At 35.5% G+C, this 23660-nt stretch overlaps 1 protein-coding gene and 1 pseudogene across 1 annotated transcript in view; both read left to right on the forward strand.

Annotated features, from left to right (window-relative positions):
- The window catches only part of NR5A1 (nuclear receptor subfamily 5 group A member 1), a 310741-nt gene that overhangs the window by 44692 nt on the left and 242389 nt on the right, over positions 1-23660 (forward strand). The gene's annotated exons all lie outside the window — the stretch shown is intronic.
- Positions 14053-14171, forward strand: LOC128643279 (uncharacterized; annotated as a pseudogene).

The raw sequence follows: 23660 nt of genomic DNA on the forward strand, positions 1-23660 counted from the left end.
TTGGTACTAATGAAGGAATCGGCGGGAGATGGAGAGTCCTAAAAAATGACTTCAGGGAGTTAGGTAGCAAGCTTAAAGCAAAGACCTCCAAAGTAATATTTTCTGAGATATTACCAGTGCCGTGTGCTAATTCAGTAAAGCAGAAGGAGCTAAGGTCTGTTAATTCATGGTTAAAAACATGGTGTAAAAATTAGGGGTTTGACTTTTTAGAACACTGGGCTGATTTTTCACTAGGGTACAATTTGTACAGTAAGGATGGATTGCATCTGAATGACATGGGTGCAGGTGTGTTGGGGGAAAGGATGGTAGCACGTTTAGAGAATCTTTTAAACTAGGCAAAGGGGGGAGGGTCCGTTAGAACACAATAGAACAGAGAGATCAGTCTGTGAATATGTCACTCCTATAATATCTCAAGGAAGGGATGACTTAAGAAATGTCACATTAGAAAGTATAGAGGAAAGCACACCAAGTAGCAGCAGAAAGCACATGAAAATGTAATGTATGACAACAAATGCAAGAAGCATGACAGGTAAAATGGGGGAGCTGACGCTCTTAGTTGCAGAAGAGGACTATGATGTTATTAGTATAACTGAAACTTGGTGGGATGATTCACATGACTGGGCAGTTAACTTAGAGGGGTATACCTTATTTAGGAGGGACAGGAATAATTAAAGGGGTGGAGGAATCTGCATGTATATTAAACCTAACCTTAAACCTACAATAAGGGAAGATATTTATGATACAAGTGACAATGTAGAGACCCTGTGGGTTAAAATAAAGAGTAGGGGGAAAATCCTAAAAAAATATTACTAGGAGCATGCTACAAGCCCCCTAACATTAGTGACCGGGAGGAAACTCAATTACTAATGCAAATAGGTAAGGCTGCTAATAACAGTGCTGTAATTATGGGAGATTTTAACTACCCTGATATAAACTGGGCCAATGAAACTAGTAATTCAGCTAAGGGGGATAGATTTTTAAATGTTCTCAGGGATAACTTCTTGTCACAATTAATAGAGGAGCCAACTAGGAGTAAAGCTATATTGGATTTAGTGCTAACAAACAATACAGATATCATTTCAAACATAGAAGTCAAAGAACATTTGGGTAACAGTGATCATAACATGGTCACATTTGAAATCTCTTTTCATATGCAGTGTCTTAAAGGTTTAATTAAGACTTTTAACTTCAAAAAGGCAAATTTCAACGATTTAAGGAAATCATTAAATAATATAAGTTGGGACAATGTATTCTCTAATAAAAATACAGAGGATAAATGGATAATATTTAAAACTTTGTTAAACAAATATACATATCAACACATACCATATGGTTATAAAAATCAAAATCAAAAATCAAAGCCGTTGTGGATAAATAAAAATGTGTTAAGAGAAATTAGGAAAAAACGTAGGGCATTTAAATTATTCAAAGAAAATAGTACAGACTCAATATACAATATTTATAAGGAATGTAACAATGCATGCAAAAAAGCAATCAAATTAGCCAAAATTGGAAATGGAAAATGAATTGCAAAGGATTCTAAGCCTAACCCTAAAAGGTTCTTTAAGTACATAAATAGCAAAAAATCTAAAAAGGATAATATAGGTACATTAAAATGCGTGGAGGGTAGCATGGTTAACAGTGACAGGGAGAAGGCTGAGGTACTAAACCAGTTTGTTTCTTCAATATACACAAGAAAGGAACCATTGGATGATACTTTGGAACAAAATAGAACATGCCAGTCCATACCATTAACTGGGTTATGTTTAGAGGATATCAGGAAAAACCTGGATAATATTAAGGTAAATAAAACTCCAGGCCCAGATGGAATACACCCAAGGGTGTTAAGTGAACTTAGCACTGTTATAGACAAACCTTTAATCTTAATTTTTCAAGACTCATTATCCTCAGGCATGGTACCCCAGGATTGGCGTAAAGCTGATGTGGTGCCACTCTTCAAAAAGGGAAGCAGGGATGATCCAGGAAGCTATAGACCAGTTAGTCTGACATCAATAGTGGGGAAGATATTTGAAGGGATTATAATGAATTATATTGATGAGCATATTCGTGTAAACAAGATTCTGAGTTCTAATCAGCATGGTTTTAGGAGAAATAGATCATGTCAAACTAATCTAATTAGATTCTACGAGGAAGTAAGTAAAAATATAGATAAAGGGGAATCAGTTCATGTGATATACTTAGATTTTGCAAAGGCATTTGATACAGTGCCACATGAGAGATTAATGCACAAAATTAATGGACTGGGAATAGCTGAAAATGTTAGCTCATGGATAAATAACTGGATAAAAGATAGGGAGCAACGAGTAGTAGTAAATGGATCATACTCAGATTGGACAAAGGTAATCAGTGGAGTCCCCCAGGGATCAGTACTGGGCCCTGTTCTTTTTAATATTTTTATAAATGACTTGGAGCAAGGATTAAATAGCGACATCTCTATTTTTGCAGATGAAACTAAGTTAAGTAAGGTCATTAGGTCAGAGCAGGATGAACTTTCATTACAAAGGGATCTGCAAAAATTAGAAGTTTGGGCAAGTAAATGGAAAATGAGATTCAATACGGAAAAATGCAAGGTTCTACATTTTGGAAGTAAAAATAAGCAGGCAACATATTTTTTAAATGGGACAAGACTTAGCCAAACAGAAGAGGAAAGGGATTTGGGAGTTGTAATATATAACAAGCTAAAGATGGGTGCACAATGCAGGGCAGTGGCTTCAAAGGCTAATAAGATACTAGCATGTATTAAAAGAGGCTTGGGGCATATGCTTGATGCATATGCTTGATGCCCCAGCAGTTATGAAGCAGCGGTCACAAAGAACCATAACCTATTGGCCTCGAGTCTGCAGGGTGAGCTGCTGGTGCAATGCTGAATACGGCGAGCGTTTTGCTCGCCATATTCAGCGAAGTCTGGTGGACCTGATCCGCACTGTCGGATCAGGTCCACCAGACTTTGATAACTAGAGGCCATTGACTCAAGGGAGGAAAGCATAATTCTGTCACTATATAAAGCCCTGGTAAGACCTCACCTTGAGTATGGAGTGCAGCTCTGGGGACCAATCGCAAAAAAACAGATATTGCAGAACTAGAAAAAGTTCAGATTCAGTTCAGTTCTTTAGAAAAAAGGCGCTTGAGAGGTGACATGATTACTTTATATAAATATATTCAAGGCCCACATTCAGAGATGGCAGAAGCTCTGTTTATTCCAAGAAAATTGTTTCTGACAAGATGTCACAATTTAAGGTTGGAGGAAAGGAGATTTAATCTCCTGCAACGGAAACGTTTTTTCACTGTAAGAGCAATAAAATTGTGGAACTCATTACCAAAGGAGGTAGTGAATGCCAATACCATAGATACATTTAAAATAGTCTGTATACATTTCTGTATATAAACAAAATTCATGGATATGATTGCTAGTATTAACTGAGTCACCTTTTAGTGGGGTTATTTAAGCTTAACTGGAACTTTTTCTAAGTATTTTAGATTTGTATAGGTTGAACTCAACCTTATCTACTATGTTACTATGATTCAGATAGGGTATGTCATTTTTTAATTTATTTTAGAACCAGCAGTGTATAATAAACACGAAGATTGCGTCATTACAGAGAAATCATACAAGACTAAAGAGCATGTAATTTTAAACAACTTTCCAATTTACTTTTACCATCAAATTTGCTTTGTTCTCTTGGTATTCTTTGTTGAAAGCTAAACCTAGGTAGGCTCATATGCTAATTTCTAAGACCTTGAAGGCCACCTCTAAGCTCATTACATTTTGACAGGTATGTTTACAGCTAGGCAGCGCTAGTTCATATGTGCCATATAGATAGCATTGTGCTCACTCTTGTGGATTTATTTTTGAGTCAGCACTGATTGGCTAAAATGCAAGTCTGTCAAAGAACTGAGATAAGGGGGCAGTCTGCAGAGGCTTAGATACAAGGTAATCACAGAGGTAAAAAGTATATTAATATAACTGAGATAAGGGGCAGTCTGCAGAGGCTTAGATACAAGGTAATTACAGTGGTAAAAAGTATATTAATATAACTGAGATAAGGAGCAGTCTGCAGATGCTTAGATACAAGGTAATCACAGAGGTAAAAAGTATATTAATATAACTGAGATAAGGGGCAGTCTGTAGAGGCTTAGATACAGGGTAATCACATAGGTAAAAAGTATAATAATATAACTCAGATAAAGGGCAGTCTGCAGAGGCTTAGATACAAGGTAATCACAGACGTAAAACTGTATTAATATAACTGAAATAAGGGGGCAGTCTGCAGAGGATTAGATACAAGGTAATCACAGAGGTAAAAAGTATATTAATATAACTGAGATAATGGGGCAGTCTGCAGAGGCTTAGATACAAGGTAATCACAGAGGTAAATATTATATTAATATAACTGAGATAAGGAGAAGTCTGCAGAGGCTTAGATACAGGGTAATCACAGAGGTAAAAAGTATATTAATATAATTGAGATAAGGAGCAGTCTGCAGAGGCTTAGATACAAGGTAATCACAGAGGTAAAAAGTATATCAATATAACTGAGATAAGGAGCAGTCTGCAGAGGCTTAGATACAGGGTAATCACAGAGGTAAAAAGTATATTAATATAATTGAGATAAGGAGCAGTCTGCAAAGGCTTAGATGCAAGTTAACCACAGAGGTAAAAAGTATATTAATATAACTGAGATAACAAGCAGTCTGCAGAGGCTTAGATACAAGTTAATCACAGAGGTAAAAAGTAAATTAATATAACTGAGATAAGGAGCAGTCTGCAGAGGCTTAGATACAAGGTAATCACAGAGGTAAAAAGTATATTAATATAACTGAGATAAGGGGCAGTCTGCAGAGGCTTAGATACAAGGTAATCACAGAGGTGAAAAGAATATTAATAAAACTGTGCTGTGTATGCAAAACTGGAGAATGGGTAATAAAGGGATTATCTATCTTTTTAAACAATAAAAATTCTGGAGTAGAATGTCCTTTTAATGTAGACGCCTTGGTTAAAATGTTGGTATAAGAAGGATATTCAGATATTCTTCACATGTACATGTACTGATAAAGTAAACACTAAACGCAGTGATAGCTTTTACTAGAAGCATTTTTGATAATTAAATGTTTCTAATCAACAGTATTTTAAACAACTTTCCAATTTCTTTAGCTAATTTGATTTGTTCTCTTGGTATCATTTGTTGAAAAGAATACCTAGGTATCTACTATTCTAAGCAACTTTGGGCTAGATTACAAGTGGAGCGCTATATTAGAGCTCTACTTTGTAAAACCAGCGTATGATAATGTGCGCTGGTATTACAAGTTAGTCAATATTTGAACACGAGCTAGGAAGCATTGCGCTCACAAGAGCATGATTCTCAGCGCCAGCGAAGGGGGTAAGTTGCGACAGCGATGGCAGCAATAAAATATACGTATATGCTGATATACATATATATGTATGTGTTAATATGTGTATATACAGTACACATATTAACACACAAATCTATATGTATATAAGCATATACATATATATTTACTGGGAACACACCCACTCCCACCAAATTTACCCCCAAAATACTGCCTAGTGCAGTAATTTTATTAAAAAATAAAGATGTTGCCATCTTTATTTTTGAATAAACTACACTGACAGTATTTTGGGGCATTTGGGGCAGATTTATAAAATTAAGCAGAGATCCGATCTCTGGTTAATTTTATAAGTACTAATTGCTAATGAGAGCTCACGGTAGTAATAACCACTTGCAATGGCTGCTTAATTATTATTATCTGAATCAAGAAAGAAAAAATTTGGGGTTCAATGTCCCTTTAAGAAACCTGAACTTGACATTTCTTCCATTACATTTGTATTATTACCATCATTTCACAGAGACTGCATATGGCAAGGTAACAAATGACCTACTAAGTCAAATCATTCTAGATGTATCTGCAGCCTTTGATACTATTGACCACATTGCTCCAATCCCTTCAGTCATTTGACAACAGTTTCACGGCTGTCTCCTGGTAATCTTCCCATCTGTAATCATAATACTCCCACACAATCATATTCCCTTTACAAACTGCATATCACCTCTGTGTTCCTTAAGCAAGCCCAGTGGGTTTCAGTATACTGATAAACGTAATGTTCCAACCAGCCAATAGAATGCCAGCTCAATCCATCAGCCAATAGGATTTTCTCTACCTTAATTTCCGATTGGCTGATAGAATTCTATCAGCCAATCGGAATTGAAAGGAACGCCATCTTGGATGATGTCATTTAAAGGAACCTTCATTCAGTCTTAGCCGTGGAAAGAAGAGGCTGCTCCGCGTCGGATGTCTTGAAGATGGACCCGCTCCGTGCCGGATGGATGAAGATAGAAGATGCCGTCTGGATGAAGACTTCTGCCCGTCTGGAGGACCAATTCGCCCAGCTTGGAGGATGACTACTCCCAGCTTCGTTGAGGACTTCGGCCCGGTTGGGTAAAGACTTCTCCCGGTAAGGTGATCTTCAAGGGGTTAGTGTTAGGTTTTTTTAAGGGGGTATTGGGTGGGTTTTAGAGTAGGGTTGGTTGTGTGGGTGGTGGGTTTTAATATTGGGGGGGGATTTGTACGTTTTTTTTTACAGGTAAAAGAACTGATTACTTGGAGCAATGCCCCGCAAAAGGCCCTTTTAAGGGCTATTGTAATTTAGTGTAGGGTAGGGCTTTTTTATTTCAGGGGGGGATTTTTTATTTTGTTAGGGGGATTAGATTAGGTGTAATCAGTTTAAAAATCATGTAATTTGTTTATTATTTTCTGTAATTTAATGGGGGTTTTTTGTACTTTAGATCATTTTATTTAATTGTATTTAATTATAGTGTAGTGTTAGGTGTAATGTATTTTTTTAATTTAATTTATTTAATTTTATTGTAATGTTAGGTGCTAGTGTAACTCAGGTTAGGTTTTATTTTACAGGTAAATTTATCTTTATTTTAACTAGGTAGTTATTAAATAGTTAATAACTATTTAATAACTATTGTACCTAGTTAAAATAAATACAAAGTTGCCTGTAAAATAAAAATATACCCTAAGATAGCTACAATGTAACTATTAGTTAAATTGTACCTAGCTTAGGGTTTATTTTATAAGTATGTTTTTTTGAATAGGAATAATTTAGTTAATGATAGTTATTTTTATTTAGATTTATTTAAATTATATTTAAGTTAGGGGGTGTTAGGGTTAGGATTAGACTTAGATTTACGGGTTAATAACTATAATATAGTGGCTGCGATGTTGGGGGCGGCAGATTTGGGGTTAATAAGTGTAGGTAGGTTGTGGTGACATTGGGGGCTGCAGAATAGGGGTTAATAAATATAATGTAGGTGTCAGCGATGTTGGGGGCAGCAGATTAGGGGTTCATAACTATAATGTAGGTGGCGACGGTGTCCGGAGTGGCAGATTAGGGGTTAATAATATAATGCAGGTGTCGGTGATGTCGGGGGCGGCAGATTAGGGGTTAATAAGTGTAAGATTAGGGGTGTTTAGACTCAGGGTTCATGTTAGGGTGTAGACATAAATGTATTTTCCCCATAGGAATCAATGGGGCTGTGTTAGGAGCTAAACGCTGCTTTTTTGCAGGTGTTAGGTTTTTTTCAGCCTGCTCTCCCCCATTGATTCCTATGGGGAAATCGTGCACGAGCACGCTTAGGCAGCTCATCGATAACGTAAGCAGCGCTGGTATTGAGGTCAGATGTGGAGCAAAATTTTGCTCTACGATCACTTTTTTACGGTTAATGCTGGGTTTATAAAAATCCATAATACCAGCGCTGCAGGTAAGTGAGCGGTGAGCATAAACTGCTCGTTAGCACCGCACCCCTGTTACCGCAAAACTCGTAATCTAGGTGTTAGTTTTGCCATATTAACCTCAGTAGGGAATGGCCACCTATGCTGTTATATCACTTAGGAAAAGTGGACCTTTTTAAAATTGAAGTATTCAGCAGGTAAATCAATAAGACCAGGGGTTTTGTCATTGGGAAAGCCTTCTGTGAGTCTGTTTAATAAAAGTCAGTCCGCAGTCTGTGTCATCCTACCCTTGGGTTTTTAGTGTTCAAAGTAGTTTTTAAAGGCATCTGTCATTTGGTAGGCGTAAATGTGCAGGTCACCCTGTTTTTTCCCCATCTTAAGTAAAGATTTGCATTTGCCTTTGGACGAATACAAATTCACACAAATTTCCCCTTATTTGGTGAGTCGTCCGATAAACAAACAAAAATACATTATTGAATGATTGCTTGACCAAACCAATTTGTTCTTGCAGTTTGGCACAAAAAAAGGTTCAGGGAGTGGGGATAAGAAGCTACAGTGTTTTGCTAATCAGCAGCTTTGTTTGTAATAATGTACAGGGGGTCTGACCATTCATGTGCCTATCGTCCTCTGTCCAGTCCTGCATTGTATCACTAATGTTTGATGTTAGGGAAAGCCAGTCAGGCACTACAATCTCATACATTTTCATTCACTTTGACAAGAGCTATTGGAATGTGCAGTTGTCTGACTTATGTTCCACTGTGAGCTAGTAATTGGCTAAAATTCAGTCAGCAAGTTGTATGTCTTTTTAGCGCTTAAAGGGACACTGAACCCATTTTTTTTTCTTTTGTGATTCAGATGGAGCATGCAATTTTAAGCAACTTTGTAATTTACTACTATTATCAATTTTTCTTTGTTCTCTTGCTATCTTTATTTAAAAAGAAGGCATCTAAGCTTTTTTTTTGTTCAGACCTCTGAACAGCACTTTTTTATTGGTGGATGAATTTATCCACCAATCAGCAAGAACAACCCAGGTTGTTCACCAAAAAGGGGCCGGAATCTAAACTTACATCCTTGCATTTCAAATAAAAATACCAAGAGAATGAAGAAAATTTGATAATAGGAGTAAATTAGAAATTTGCTTAAAATTGCATGCTCTATCTGAATCACGAAAGAACAAATTTGGGTTCAGTGTCCCTTTAAAAATAGTTTATTTTAATTGTTAGAATTCTGTAATGTAAGATTTTTGTTAAAATTAGTTGTATATTTTTGCTGTTCCAAATCCAATATTTGGCTAAAAAGAATGCCCACGTGAATGAAATTGGAATTAAACGAACTTTGGGGAAAATCACAAACATTTTTTCGCCCGTGCACGTCTCTACTTGTAAAGTTACCAAGATGTTTTCCAGATTTTATTTTTCTGCAGTAAAGAATCGAGTAGACTGATGTGTTTGCTGCTTGCCTATTCTGTGGCTATAGAGTTATATACAGATTTTAGTGAAGGATCATGTGTTTGACTTGATGATATGTGAATTATTAATACTTTTATGATCACTGTAAGCCTAAGGTTTCTTTTTTAGTTATTTAAGGTGTCCTCTAGTTATTTTGCTTGTGAAAAGGCCCAGTCTATAATATGGTCAGATGGATCTGTGTACCCTGATAGCCTTCTAAAACATAGTAATATTACCAACTATAATGTACATAATTGTGTCAATAGGTCTGTAAGTGACCTAAGCATTTCTGGGGAGAATATTTGTTTTGGAAATCATTAGTCAGCAGAAAGATTTTTTAAGTTCCCCAACAGAAAAGCTAAGCCACTCACAGATATAGGGGCAAATTTACCAATGGCCAAATTGCCGCTAATCGTCCAGTTTCCACGCAAGCCTTCAGGAGTTAAGAAGCAGTGGTCTTAAGACCTCTGCCTCTTAACTCATATGCCTCCTCTGAGGCTGTGGTCTGCAATCCGCCCTATCATGTACGATCGGGTTGATTGACACCCCCAGCTATTGGCTGCAAATCTGCAGGGGGCAGCATGTGCAATGTTAAATTGCCGACAGCGTATGCCGTCGGCATTGATAAATCGGCACCATAGTCTGAAATGGAAAGATACAGACAGTGAATGTGAAGGGACGTTATAAAAAGATCATCTATATGAGTAAATTTTTTTCTGTGGGTGGAAGTAGAAAGAATATTGCCTATGAGGTTAGAGAATATCCATGTGTCAGACAAATATAATTGATTAAGAAAAAAAAATGTAGGACATTGTTAATAGAACGATGTCTGTTAGATATTGGTGGTTTTGGCCATTCATGAACATTGTATGTATAGTGTTCCTGAAGTAAACTATCATTATCATGTTGGGTACAAACCAGGATGGTAATATCTAAATCAGTGTTTCTCAACTCCAGTCCTCTGGACCTTTAACAGGGCAGATATTCATTATATCTTAAAGGACCAGTCAACACTTTAGATTTGCATAATCATCAAATGCAAGATAACAAGACATTGCAATGCACTTAGTCTGAACTTCAAATGAATAGTAGATTTTTTTTCTGACAATTTTAAAATTTATGTATATTTCCACTCCCCCTGCACCATGTGCCTGCCATCAGCCAATTACAAATGCATACACGTACCATGTGACAGCCATCAGCCAATCACAACTGCATACACATACCATGTGAGAGCCATCAGCCAATCAAAAATGCATATACGCTTATTCTGTGAATTCTTGTACATGCTCAGTAGGAGCTGGTGACTCAAAAAGTTTGAATAAAAAAAGACTGTGCACTTTTTTTAATTGAACTAAATTAGAAAGTTTTTTTAAAATTGCATGCTCTATCTGAATAATGAAAGTTTAATTTTGACTTGGGTGTCCCTTTAACTAGAGCACTGGTGAAATAGTCATCTGAAGGGTTAGAGCAGGTTAATAACCATGGTTACTGATCAGCTGATTATTTCACCTGCGCTCTAGTTAAAATATAATGAATATCTAACCTGTTAAGGGTCCTGAAGACCGGAGAGGAGAAACACTGATTTAAATGAAACCTACAAAGAATAAGACACTTTATCCCACTGAGACATAATAGGAAGATCTCACTAGCAATTTTCATGTTTTGAAACAGATAGGGGCCTCCAGGGTCAGTCAACAATGACAGTGCTTTGAAAATGCTAACTTTGGAGGATATATACTTTGTAATGGGGTAGAAAGCAAGGCTACACTCCTTAATACATAGCCTATTTGGGGTATAAAATAACTAACTGATTTAATGGAGATAGGCAGTGCCAGACTTTAACATAGACAAAGAACATAGACAAATTACAAAGATAAATCCGTGCTCTCTCTTGGACCAAACAACAAGTTCAAATGCCAAATCCCAAAAACATAACTGTTGCACAAATAAAAAAAAATATTATTTGCTAAAGGTCCTTAGTAAAAAATATTTGAATAGATACTAAATACATGTATACATGCACAAAAAAATATAACAATCTAAACACAAAGATGCCCAAATAAAAAGGATAATAAAGTTCAACACGAATAAAGTCTTTAAGCGTCCTTTGCGCCGCTCTCCTTTCTATACTCCGAACATACGTGAGATCTTGCAAACAGAACTTAAAACTATAAATGCACTCATTGGGGTTACCTGGAACAAGCTAAAATATACGGGGACCCCCAAGCGCCTACCAACAGGAGGCAAAGGGATAAAAATGGGTGTGGCAGTATGTACAATAAAACCTGATTTATTGCCTATACATATAAAAGCTTAATACATACATTTTATACAATACATGGATCCATGGAAAATTACAATAAAAATTACAATAAAAATACAAATACAATAAAAACCAATGAAAGGTATAATAAAACAGATGTTTAGAATAAAAACAATGGTAAGTGCAATGGGTAATGTGGTCCTCCTAAGTGTGAAGTCCAGTGGAATTCAGTGATATACAACAATGTGAACAAATGGTGTAAAAATATAAAAAATATATGAAAATTCAAAATTTATAAAAATGCAAAATTTCAAAATAAGTAAAAATGCAAAATTCCAAAATAAAATGTCAATCAATCCTACACACGGTGTGAAAAAATGGTGAAAAAAATGTAGATTCAGAGAATAAGTGAATAAGTCAAACTATAGTCACCCAGATCCTGTGGGATCAAAATAGTGGTTGTAAGTATCCAAAAGTGTTGTGGTGTGGTGAAGATGTGAAGATGGAGGAAATGCTGGGCCCACCAAAAGTGAACCAAATTTTCAGACAGAGAAATGATGTCCACCTAAAAATCAAAAACAAATATGGTGCAGATACCTTCAAATAAGTTTTACCTAAATGAAATAGAGCTTACCAATATCAGTCGACGCGTTTCGGCCTTGCTCTAGGCCTTTATCAAGACTGATTTGTTTGGGGGTTATGCACCCTTATAAAGGGTGTTATGACCAATAGTAGTCTGAGGAATTTTGCGCCAAAAATAGGCTCCGCCCACTTCCGGTGTCACATGGGTGTGGGCAGTGTTTCTAATATATTCCTATTCAGATGTCTGATGGGTATGGGCAATCATTTTATTAATTGTAATCGTAAAAGAATATTCAAAGAAATTGCTTCTGTTGTATAGATAGGTATAATGTATCTATAAGAAATAGTGTGTTTAGAAGTGATGTTTAAAATATGTTATCAATTTGATACTATAGCTTCAGGAGCATAGTATCACTTCCGGTGGTGGCAGACTATGATGTCATATCCTGTTTGTAAGATCTCGAAGTCGTAATCCAGTATCTGCTAGCTGGATCAATGTGCTACTTAAGGCAGATTTTTGTGATAACTGCAGTGAATATAACGTATAAAGTCCAAAACCATAATTTAAAATAATAATTTAAAGATTAAAATCACTTCCGATTAGCTGTGTCATTGTTTACATATCATGAGGTGTCTTAATCACTTCCGGTTGCGGCAGAACATAATACTCTTTCCGGTAAAACACTTTTGGATACTTACAACCACTATTTTGATCCCACAGGATCTGGGTGACTATAGTTTGACTTATTCACTTATTCTCTGAATCTACATTTTTTCACCATTTTTTCACACCGTGTGTAGGATTGATTGACATTTTATTTTGGAATATTTTTTATATTTTTACACCATTTGTTCACATTGTTGTATATCACTGAATTCCACTGGACTTCACACTTAGGAGGACCACATTACCCATTGCACTTACCATTGTTTTTATTCTAAACATCTGTTTTATTATACCTTTCATTGGTTTTTATTGTATTTGTATTTTTATTGTAATTTTCCATGGATCCATGTATTGTATAAAATGTATGTATTAAGCTTTTATATGTATAGGCAATAAATCAGGTTTTATTGTACATACTGCCACACCCATTTTTATCCCTTTGCCTCCTGTTGGTAGGCGCTTGGGGGTCCCCGTATATTTTAGCTGATTTATTTTGGTGGTTACTAGGTATCACCCCCCTCAAGCCTATAGGGAACAGAGTAGGCGCTTGTCCACATCCCATACATCTGTTACCTGGAACAAGCGTTGTACAAAAACACAGATGACTCCGGTGTTGTTATGTATCAACAAGTCTTTGCTCCGGGTCACAAGTGATAGTGGTGTTATTACATCCATGAGTGTCGCCTCCAGTTATAACAAGGAGTAGTCTACCGTAATAGACTCTAAGCCAGTTGTCAAATTAAACCAGCCAAGAGAGATGGATCCACATATTAATGGAGCGGACAGTAATAGGTAAAATATTGACGTGAACTGGAAGATATTAGTCTGAATTTGTGTGGAAATTTAGAGAATTTAGAGACTTGAGTTCCTGTGCATTCTATGAAAACAATTTCTGTAGTCATAGTAGTGAACATTGTAGATGGGATGTGAGCCCTTTTCTATAAAATATTTATCCCATTATTAATTATACTATAAAAAACTACAATGGCAAATAGCTGTCCACGAATCCCAGTGAGCGACATAAACTTTATCAACTGTAAAAATACAGCAGCAATAAATCGTCTGGTTTATTTATAATGTAAGGGTGAGTGGTGGCAAAGAAAAGTGGTTAGACACATGCAGAATAAACGCAAATGTCTCTTTTACTCTCTGGTGTCTAATAGGAGGAGGATTCCTAAATAAGTGTAATAGAATTTGACTCTTTGCTCATTGTGACGTTAATAGCTGCAAAAGACATAAGTCATTTTTTATTTAATCTTTTTAATTTTTTTTTGATGCATTCATCTATTTATTAAAAATGCTACAAAGTGTTCTGCTGTCACACTGCCCTGAATGCACCCGATCCTGTCTGATCTCAGAAGCTAAGCAGGGCCAGGCCTGGTCAGTACCTGTATGAGAGACCGCCTGGGAACACCTGGTGCGGTAGGCTTTTTTAAATAAAATAAATGCTGCAGTGTAAAAAAAATTGCAACTTTTTGAGTAAACTGAGCTAAGAAATAGTCTCTCCGATACCATATCCAACTGCTGTTGTGTGCGTTAGTGTTCTTCTGTTACAGACTGCAACTGAGCTTTGTTGTGTGCTCAGATATTCAATATAAAATTGTCTGTTTTGTTCACTGTTTGCTCATAACTGATTGTATGATTCTACGCAACATACAGATATTGTAATTGTATTAGATAGATAGATGATAGATAGATAGATAGATAATAGATAGATGTATAGATAGATAGATTTAGATAGATGGATATATATATTAGATATATAGATTATATAGATAGATAGAGAGATGATAGATAGATAATAGATAGATAGATGGATAGATAGATGATAGATAGATAGATAGATGATAGATAGATAGATAAATAGATAGATAGATGATAGATGATAGATAGATAGATAGATAGATAGATAGATAGATAGAAAGATGATTGATAGATATATAGATAGATAGATAGTTAGATGATAGATAGATAGATAGATAGATAGATAATAGATAGATAGATAGATGATTGATGATAAATGATAGATAGATAGATGATAGATAGATGAATGATAGATGTTTGATAGATAGATAGATGATAGATAGATAAATGATTTATAGATAGGTAGATAGATAGATAGATAAATTAGATATATAGATTACATAGATAGAGAGATGATAGATAGATAGAAATATAGAATATATATATATATATATATATATATATATATATATATAGATTATATAGATAGATGATAGATAGATTATATATACATAGGTGATAGATAATGGATAGCTAGATAGATAGATAGATAGATAGATGATAGATAGATGCTTTCTAGATAGATAAATTAGATAGATAGATTACATAGATATATAGATAGATGATAGATAGATATACCGATAAATAGATGACAGGTAGATGGATAGATAGATTAATAGATATATAGATAGATGATAGATACAGATAGATAGATGATTGATAGATAGATATATTTGATAGATATATTATATAGATAGATGATAGATAGATAGTTATACCAATAGATAGATGATAGATAGATAGATATATAGATATACTGATTGATAGATAGATAGATGATAGATAGATAGATAGATAGAGAGATTGATAAATAGATGATTGATAGCTAGCTAGATTATATAGATAGATATATAGATAGATGATAGATAGATTAGATAGATAGATAGATAGATAGATAGATAGATGATTGATAGATAGATAGATTATATAGATAGATGATTGATAGATAGATAGATAGATATATTATATAGATAGATAGATGATAGATAGATTATATAGATAGATAGATAGATAGATAATAGATGTATTTTTAAACATCTAGATTATATGAGCATATAGTTATACAAAATATAGGTACAAACTCTTATGTGTTGAGGATGAGTGTGCAGGGGATAATGAATCATTTATTTGTAGTGCTGGTCTCTAATCCTACTTGTGACTTTGATATTGTGTTTTTTCTACCTAAGTATATGATCTGCATTCCAGCTGGCTTTGTTTGCAGAGCGTGAAATAAATAAATACAATGACATTATTTATATGTTGCGTACGGTAGAACCATAATACCCGTAATGAGCAAACACTGAACAAACAAAATAAACAACTTCAAATTCAATATCTGAGCAAAGACAATTTGTGTGTAATAATAATTTCTTATATTAGAGTGTGATTATAGCATTTCAGAACTTTGTATTTTCCATTTCATTACAAATATTATACATATATGTTACTTTATTCTGCTGGTGAGGTCAATAATTGATTGTATATACAGTATATATATATATACATATATGTTACTTTATTCTGCTGGTGAGGTCAATAATTGATTGTATATACAGTATATATATATATACATATATGTTACTTTATTCTGCTGGTGAGGTCAATAATTGATTGTATATACAGTATATATATATATATACATATATGTTATGGGTAAAGTCAGAATGGATTACTCAGGTAAACCTGACATTCCCCAAGCGGCTGTGGGTAGAGTCCGATGTACTGTAATTCCCCCATCTACACTATTTCTTTTTCCTCCGCTTGGGGGATTCAAGGAAGGCCTGCCACCAATCCTTTGGCATCCACACCAAGTGAACCTTGGGAAATGATGGATACAAACAATTTATTATAAGTAAAATCCAAATAAATATATTATGAAACTGTGAGTGTGCCCTCTTCCCCTTACCTAAAAAATATATTATACTAAAAACTCACAAGATAATATTAATGAGAAAAAATGTCTCATCTATTAGTCCGTAATGGATTATTTGCGTGGCATCGTATATATGTTTGATGCAGTGTCTCGATCAGTCTGAGAAGATTTATCATGTTACATTGGACTTTACCCACAGCTGCTTGGGTAATGTCAGGTTTACACGGGTAATGCTAGAATTTCCCAATTACTTTACCGGCAACATATACACATTTTATTTTTTTTATTATCTTTTAGCACTGTAATGTATGTTTTACAGTTGACCCCATTCATATGGAACTGAAGGTTATGTATCAGAGTGTGAAATTCTTCTTCTTTAAACAAAGCGGTTCAAAAAAAATATTTTAATGTTTAAAACATTCTAATATGAAAGAAAACAGAAGTAAAAATTCACAATGACCAGTTGTGATGTATCATTTGCTTTCATTGCTAAAAGTCTCAAAGACCTCTATATTGTACAGATTATATGAAATACAAATATCTATTATTTTGTAACCGTATTTATATATCTATTAAATATAACCCTGTTAGGTCTTTTTGACCCAGGTCACATTATACAGCACATGGGGGTTTTTGTTCTTGATTTTTCTAATGCAGTATATATTATATCCTGTTCTACAAAGCCTGTTGTTTTTTTTGTTTGTTTGTTTGTTTGTTTTTTAATAGGAAACAAAGAAATAGCATTTTAGATGCATTTTAAGGTTTTGGTTGGCGTCAGCAGTGTCACATCTTGGATAATGGAAGCATTGTTTGAAATAAACATTGTTAAAAGATCTGCAGCACTGTAAAATATACAAATAACTGTAAAACCTTGTAGCATAAGACTACGAATAAGACTTTGTATGGATTAAACAGAACAAAGCACACTTTTTTCAATATTGAAAATAATTGTAACCTAATATACCAACAAAACACAGATCTGAAATGGAAGCAACTGATCAAATGTCTACACGGCCATATTTTCCATTTGGATTCAATGATATGTGTGAGAGGAAATAATGTATATTATAACATTAACAGCGCTTTGTATGGTAGGACAATAAATTATTTCAGTTTAGTTAATATATGTTAGTAGACAACACAAACAAAAGGCACCAAGGTCTCCAACGAACAACGAATACAGGACTCCCAAGTCCAATAAAAGCAGAAGTATTTATTAAACATCAGCAATGTATAACACAGCACATCACAGGACAATGTAGAACATGTTCAAACATGTTCCGTATAGAAAATACTGTACTTTATCAATGACCACCTACAACCTAATGACCAAACAGTTCTCTTATACACCTGTGTATCACCTTCCTAAACTAATCATCCAATCAGAATGACTAAACTATAATTGTTAATTAACTCACCTAAAGTGAGATACAAAAGGTTAAATGATATACTTAAAGGGACAATATATCTAAAGAGGAGGCATGTATAGAGCATTTTGAAAGACTCTTGAGAAGGACAAAACAAAAAAATGATAATAAGTGAAAAAAAAAGGAATATTATCTCAAATGTAAGCTATACATTCATAATATATATAATCTCATAAGAGGATACTTTATCCACAGCAAAATACATACAAATAAAGATAAGATAGAACTATCAAACTTATTACTTAATATTCTAAGTCAGTGTATAATCATTTAGGTCTGATTTATTTTACAAATAGTTTAACATCCCATTCAGAATTTAGACCTCTAGGTACTCCAGTCTCCAATTGGAAAATCCAAAAAACTTCCCTTTGTCTAAGAGTTTCCTCTCTATTTCCCCCTCTGGGGTATCTGGGAATAGCTTGGATACACTGGAATGTCAGGAGAGAAACATCCGAATTGTCTTCTTTCTTAAAATGTAGTGATTCAGGAGTAGTGGACTTAGGATCTTTAATTGACCTGAGGTGCTTTAAAAAGCGATCCTTCAGGGGGCGTGTAGTGAGTCCTACATACTGTTTGTTACACCCTCTACAGATCAGAAGATATATTACAAAAGATGAAGTGGAATATTGTTTAATCTGATAGACTTTGCCTGTAACTTGAGAGGTAAATTCTTGACCAAATAATGCATGTGAATACGATTTGCATCTAATGCTGTTGTATTTGTAAAAACCAGGTTTTAGAGAAAGCCAATTCTCCCTTTTAATCACTGGTAGCATTGAAGGCGACAGCATATTGCCTAAAGTTTTAGCTTTGCGAGAAATGAAAAAGCCACAGCCTTCCTGTACAATTTCCCTAAGTCTATCATCAACTTCCAAAATGGACGAGTTACATATTATATTGCAAATTTTATGATACTCGCCGCTATACGTTGTGATGAACTTAGGTTTTTTCTTTAAGGAATTTGACTTCCTAGTTTGAGAGAACAGAGAATCTCTTTCTAAAACATCAACTTGATTTTAAGCACTTTCAAGGTTATTTTCCTTATAACCCCTTTGTAAGAAACGATCAGTAAGCTCATTAGCATGAAATTCATATTTCTCAGGTTTAGTACAGTTACGTTTAACTCTGATGTACTGGCTCTTTGGTATGGACACTACTGTGTGTCTAGGGTGACAAGAATTGGCATTAAGGATCATATTCCTAGCCACCTCTTTACGGTATAGTTCTACTTCAATAATTTGTTTCTCAACATTGTAATGTAGTTCTATATCAAGATAAGAGACTCTCTCTCTTTGCTGTGTAAATGAATGCATTTTAGATTTAAATCATTTTCCTGTAAAAATGCTATAAAAAGGACAATAAGCTCCTCAGGACCCTTCCAAATGAACAAAAGATCATCAATATAGTGACCGAAATCCAAGATATGTTCTCGGAAAGGGTTATCATCCCCAAAGACGCGGAACAGCTACCACCAACCTTAATATAGGTTGTCATAAGAGGGGGCGAATTTCGCCCCCATAGCTGTTCTGCGCACTATAGCTGAATTCTGAACACTACTTGTTTTGTTGTCGGTCAATATATGTTGTACACAGAGTTCACAATCATACTGCATTTTTAAAGGAACAGTCAAGTCAAAATTAAAGGGAGATGAAACCCAAAAAATGTATTTCATGATTCAGATAGAGGGGCCCATTTATCAAGTTCCGTATGGAGCTTAAAGGCCTGTGTTTCTAAAGACCGCTGCTCCATAACCTGTCTGCCTGCTCTGAGGAGGCGGACAGACATCAAGGGAAATCAACTGGCCTCGAATCTGCAGAGGGCGGCGTTGCACCAGCAGTTCACAAGAGCTGCTTGTGCAATGCTGAATGCAGAGAGCGTATTGCTCTCCGCATTCAGAGAAGTCTGTCAGACATGATCCGCTGATCGGATAATGTCCAACAGAGGGTTGATAAATCGGCCCCACTGAATACAATTTTAACCCCTTAGTGACTAGACCATTTTTACATTTTCTTACCCTTAAGGACCAGGGCTATTTTTACATTTCTGCAGTGTTTGTATTTAGCTGTAATTTTCCTCTTACTCATTTACTGTACCCACACATATTATATACCATTATTCTCTCAATTAAATGGACTTTCTAAAGATACCATTATTTTCATCATATCTTATAATTTACTATAATTTTTTTTATAAAATATGATGAAAAAATTGAAAAAAAAAACACTTTTTCTAACTTTGACCCCCAAAATCTGTTACACATCTACAATCACCAGAAAACACCCATGCTAAATAGTTTCTAAATTTTGTCCTGAGTTTAGAAATACCCAATGTTTACATGTTCTTTGCTTTTTTTGCAAGTTATAGGGCAATAAATACAAGTAGCACTTTGCTATTTCCAAACCATTTTTTTTCATAATTATCAATAGTTACATTGGAACATTGATATCTGTCAGGAATCCCTAAATATCCCTTGACATGTATATATATATATTTTAGTAGACATCCCAAAGTATTGATCTAGGCCCATTTTGGTATATTTCATGCCACCATTTGACCTCCAAATGCGATTAAATACATTTTTTTTTTCACTTTTTCACAAACTTTAGGTTTCACACTGAAATTATTTACAAACAGCTTGTGCAATTATGGCATAAATGGCTGTAAATGCTTCTCTGGGATCCCCTTTGTTCAGAAATAGCAGACATATATGGCTTTGGCGTTGCTTTTTGGTAATTAGAAGTCTGCTAAATGCTGCTGCGCACCACACTTATATTATGCACAGCAGTGAAGGGGTTAATTAGGTAGCTTGTATTGTTAATTTTAGCTTTAGTGTAGAGATCAGCCTCCCACCTGACACATTCCATCCCCTGATCCCTCCCAAACAGCTCTCTTCCCTCCCCCACCCCACAATTTTCCCCACCATCTTAAGTACTGGCAGAAAGTCTGCCAGTACTAAAATAAAGGGCTTTTTTTTAATTTCATTTTTTTTTTTAAATATATTCTGCTGTGTAGGATCCCCCCTTAGCCCCCAACCTCCCTGATCCCCCCCAAACAGCTCTCTAACCCTCCCCTTCTAGCTTATTGTCTGCCATCTTGGGTACTGGCAGCTGTCTGCTACTACCCAGTTTGCAATAGAGTTACTTTTTATATTGAACCCCCCCCCCAAAAAAAACTATTTTTCTGTAGTGTAGCTGCCTCCCCTAATGACCTACCCCCCACCCCCTCCCAGATCCCTTAGATACTGCACGTGATCCTGTCCCTCTCTACCGGATATCCACCAGCGATGGCCCCCCACCCGCCTCCCTGCTGCTGCTCACAGCCACCAACAATCGGCACTATCGCTGGCCGATGCAGAGAGGGCCACAGAGTGTCTCTCTGCATCGGATGGCTGAAAAATGTTATTGCAGGATGCCTCAATATCGAGGCAACTCTGCAATAACATGAAAGCAGCTGGAATCGATCAGTATCACTTCCACCGCTTGAATCAACTGACAACATACAGGGTATGTTGTTGGTCGTTAATGACAGTTTTTTGTACGTCGTTGGTCCTTAAGGGGTTAAACAGCTTTCCAGTATACTTCTATTATCAAATGTGTTTCATTCTCTTGGTATCATTTGTTGAAGAAGCAGCAATGCACTACTGGTTTCTATTTAAACACATGGGTGAACCAATGACAATCGGTATATATATATATGCAGCCACCAATCAGCAGCTAGAACACAGGTTCTTTGCTGCTCCTGAGCTTACCTAGATAAACCGTTCAGTAAAGGATAACAAGAGAAGGAAGCAAAATAAATAATAGAAGTAAATTGGAAAGTTGTTTAAAAGTTTATTCTCTATCTGAATCATGAGAGAAAATTTTTGGGTTTCATGTCCCAACCCTTTGGCTGCTAAGCCATTTCCCAAATTTTTTTTTTTTTTAAATATACTGTATATTTTTTTAACTTTTTTTTACAGATCCCCAATACATATACCGTTGGAAAGGTTAGGCGAAATTGCTAATTTTAAATAAAGTTGCGCGGTGACGTCATCACATCATTGCACGTGACATCACCGCACAAAATGTCAAGCCCCGGCGATGCCTGTCACTATATAGGCCAGATCGCCGGGGTGGGAGTAGATGGGAGCCCTCAGACTGCCCTCAAGTTGGGTGAGTGCTATCTATGGCTCTGAGCCATCATTAGCACCTGGCTGGGAAAATGTGTGATGGCTCAGAGCCGTTGTCAGCACTCAAGGGGTTAAACTTTCATGATTTAGATAGGGCAATTTTCCAATTTACTTTTATCATTAATTTTGTGTTGTGGTCTTGGTATTCTTAGTTAAAAGCTAAACCTAGGTAGGCTCATATGCTAATTACTTAGCCCTTGAAGGCCACCGCTTATCTGAATGCATTTTGACAGTTTTTGCACAGCTAGAGGGCTTTAGTTCATGTGTGTCTTATAGATAATATTGTACTCATGCACGTGGAGTTACCTAGGAGTTAGCACTGATTGGCTAAAAAGCAAGTCTGTCAAAATAACTGAAATAAAGGGTCAGTTTGCAGAGGCTCAGATACAAGGTAATCACAGAGGTAAAAAGTTTATTAATATAACTGAGATAAGGGGCAGTCTGCAGAGGCTTAGATACAAGGTAATTACAGAGATAAAAAGTATATTAATATAACTGAGATAAGGAGCAGTCTGCAGAGGATTATATACAAGGTAATGACAAAGGTAAAAAGTATATTAATATAACTGAAATAAGGGAGCAGTCTGCAGAGGTTTAGATACAAGGTAATCACAGAGGTAAAAAGTATATTAATATAACTGAGATAAGGGGCAATCTGCAGAGGCTTAGATACAAGGTAATCACAGAGGTAATAAGTATATTAATATAACTGAGATAAGGGGCAGTCTGCAGAGGCTTAGATACAAGGTAATGACAGAGGTAAAAAGTATATTAATATAACTGAGATAAGGGGCAGTCTGCAGAGGCTTAGATACAGGGTAATCACAGAGGTAAAAAGTATATTAATATAACTGTGATAAGGGGGAGGTCTTCAGAGGCTTAGATACAAGGTAATCACAGAGGTAAAAAGTATATTAATATAACTGAGATAAGGAGCAGTCTGCAGAGGGTTAGATACAAGGTAATCACAGAGGTAAAAAGTATATTAATATAACTGAGATAAGGGGCAGTCTGCAAAGGGTTAGATACAAGGTAATCACAGAGGTAAAAAGTATATTAATATTACTGAGATAAGGGGCAGTCTGCAGAGGGTTAGATACAAGGTAATCACAGAGGTAAAAAGTATATTAATATAACTGAGATAAGGAGCAGTCTGCAGAGGCTTAGATACAAGGTAATCACAGAGGTAATAAGTATATTAATATAACTGAGATAAGGGGCAGTCTGCAGAGGCTTAGATACAAGGTAATGACAGAGGTAAAAAGTATATTAATATAACTGAGATAAGGGGCAGTCTGCAGAGGCTTAGATACAGGGTAATCACAGAGGTAAAAAGTATATTAATATAACTGTGATAAGGGGGAGGTCTTCAGAGGCTTAGATACAAGGTAATCACAGAGGTAAAAAGTATATTAATATAACTGAGATAAGGAGCAGTCTGCAGAGGGTTAGATACAAGGTAATCACAGAGGTAAAAAGTATATTAATATAACTGTGATAAGGGGGAGGTCTGCAGAGGCTTAGATACAAGGTAATCACAGAGGTAAAAAGTATATTAATATAACTGAGATAAGGAGCAGTCTGCAGAGGGTTAGATACAAGGTAATCACAGAGGTAAAAAGTATATTAATATAACTGAGATAAGGG

The sequence above is a fragment of the Bombina bombina genome, chromosome 12 (assembly GCF_027579735.1).
Source record: "Bombina bombina isolate aBomBom1 chromosome 12, aBomBom1.pri, whole genome shotgun sequence".
In the NCBI taxonomy this organism is placed as follows: domain Eukaryota; kingdom Metazoa; phylum Chordata; class Amphibia; order Anura; family Bombinatoridae; genus Bombina; species Bombina bombina.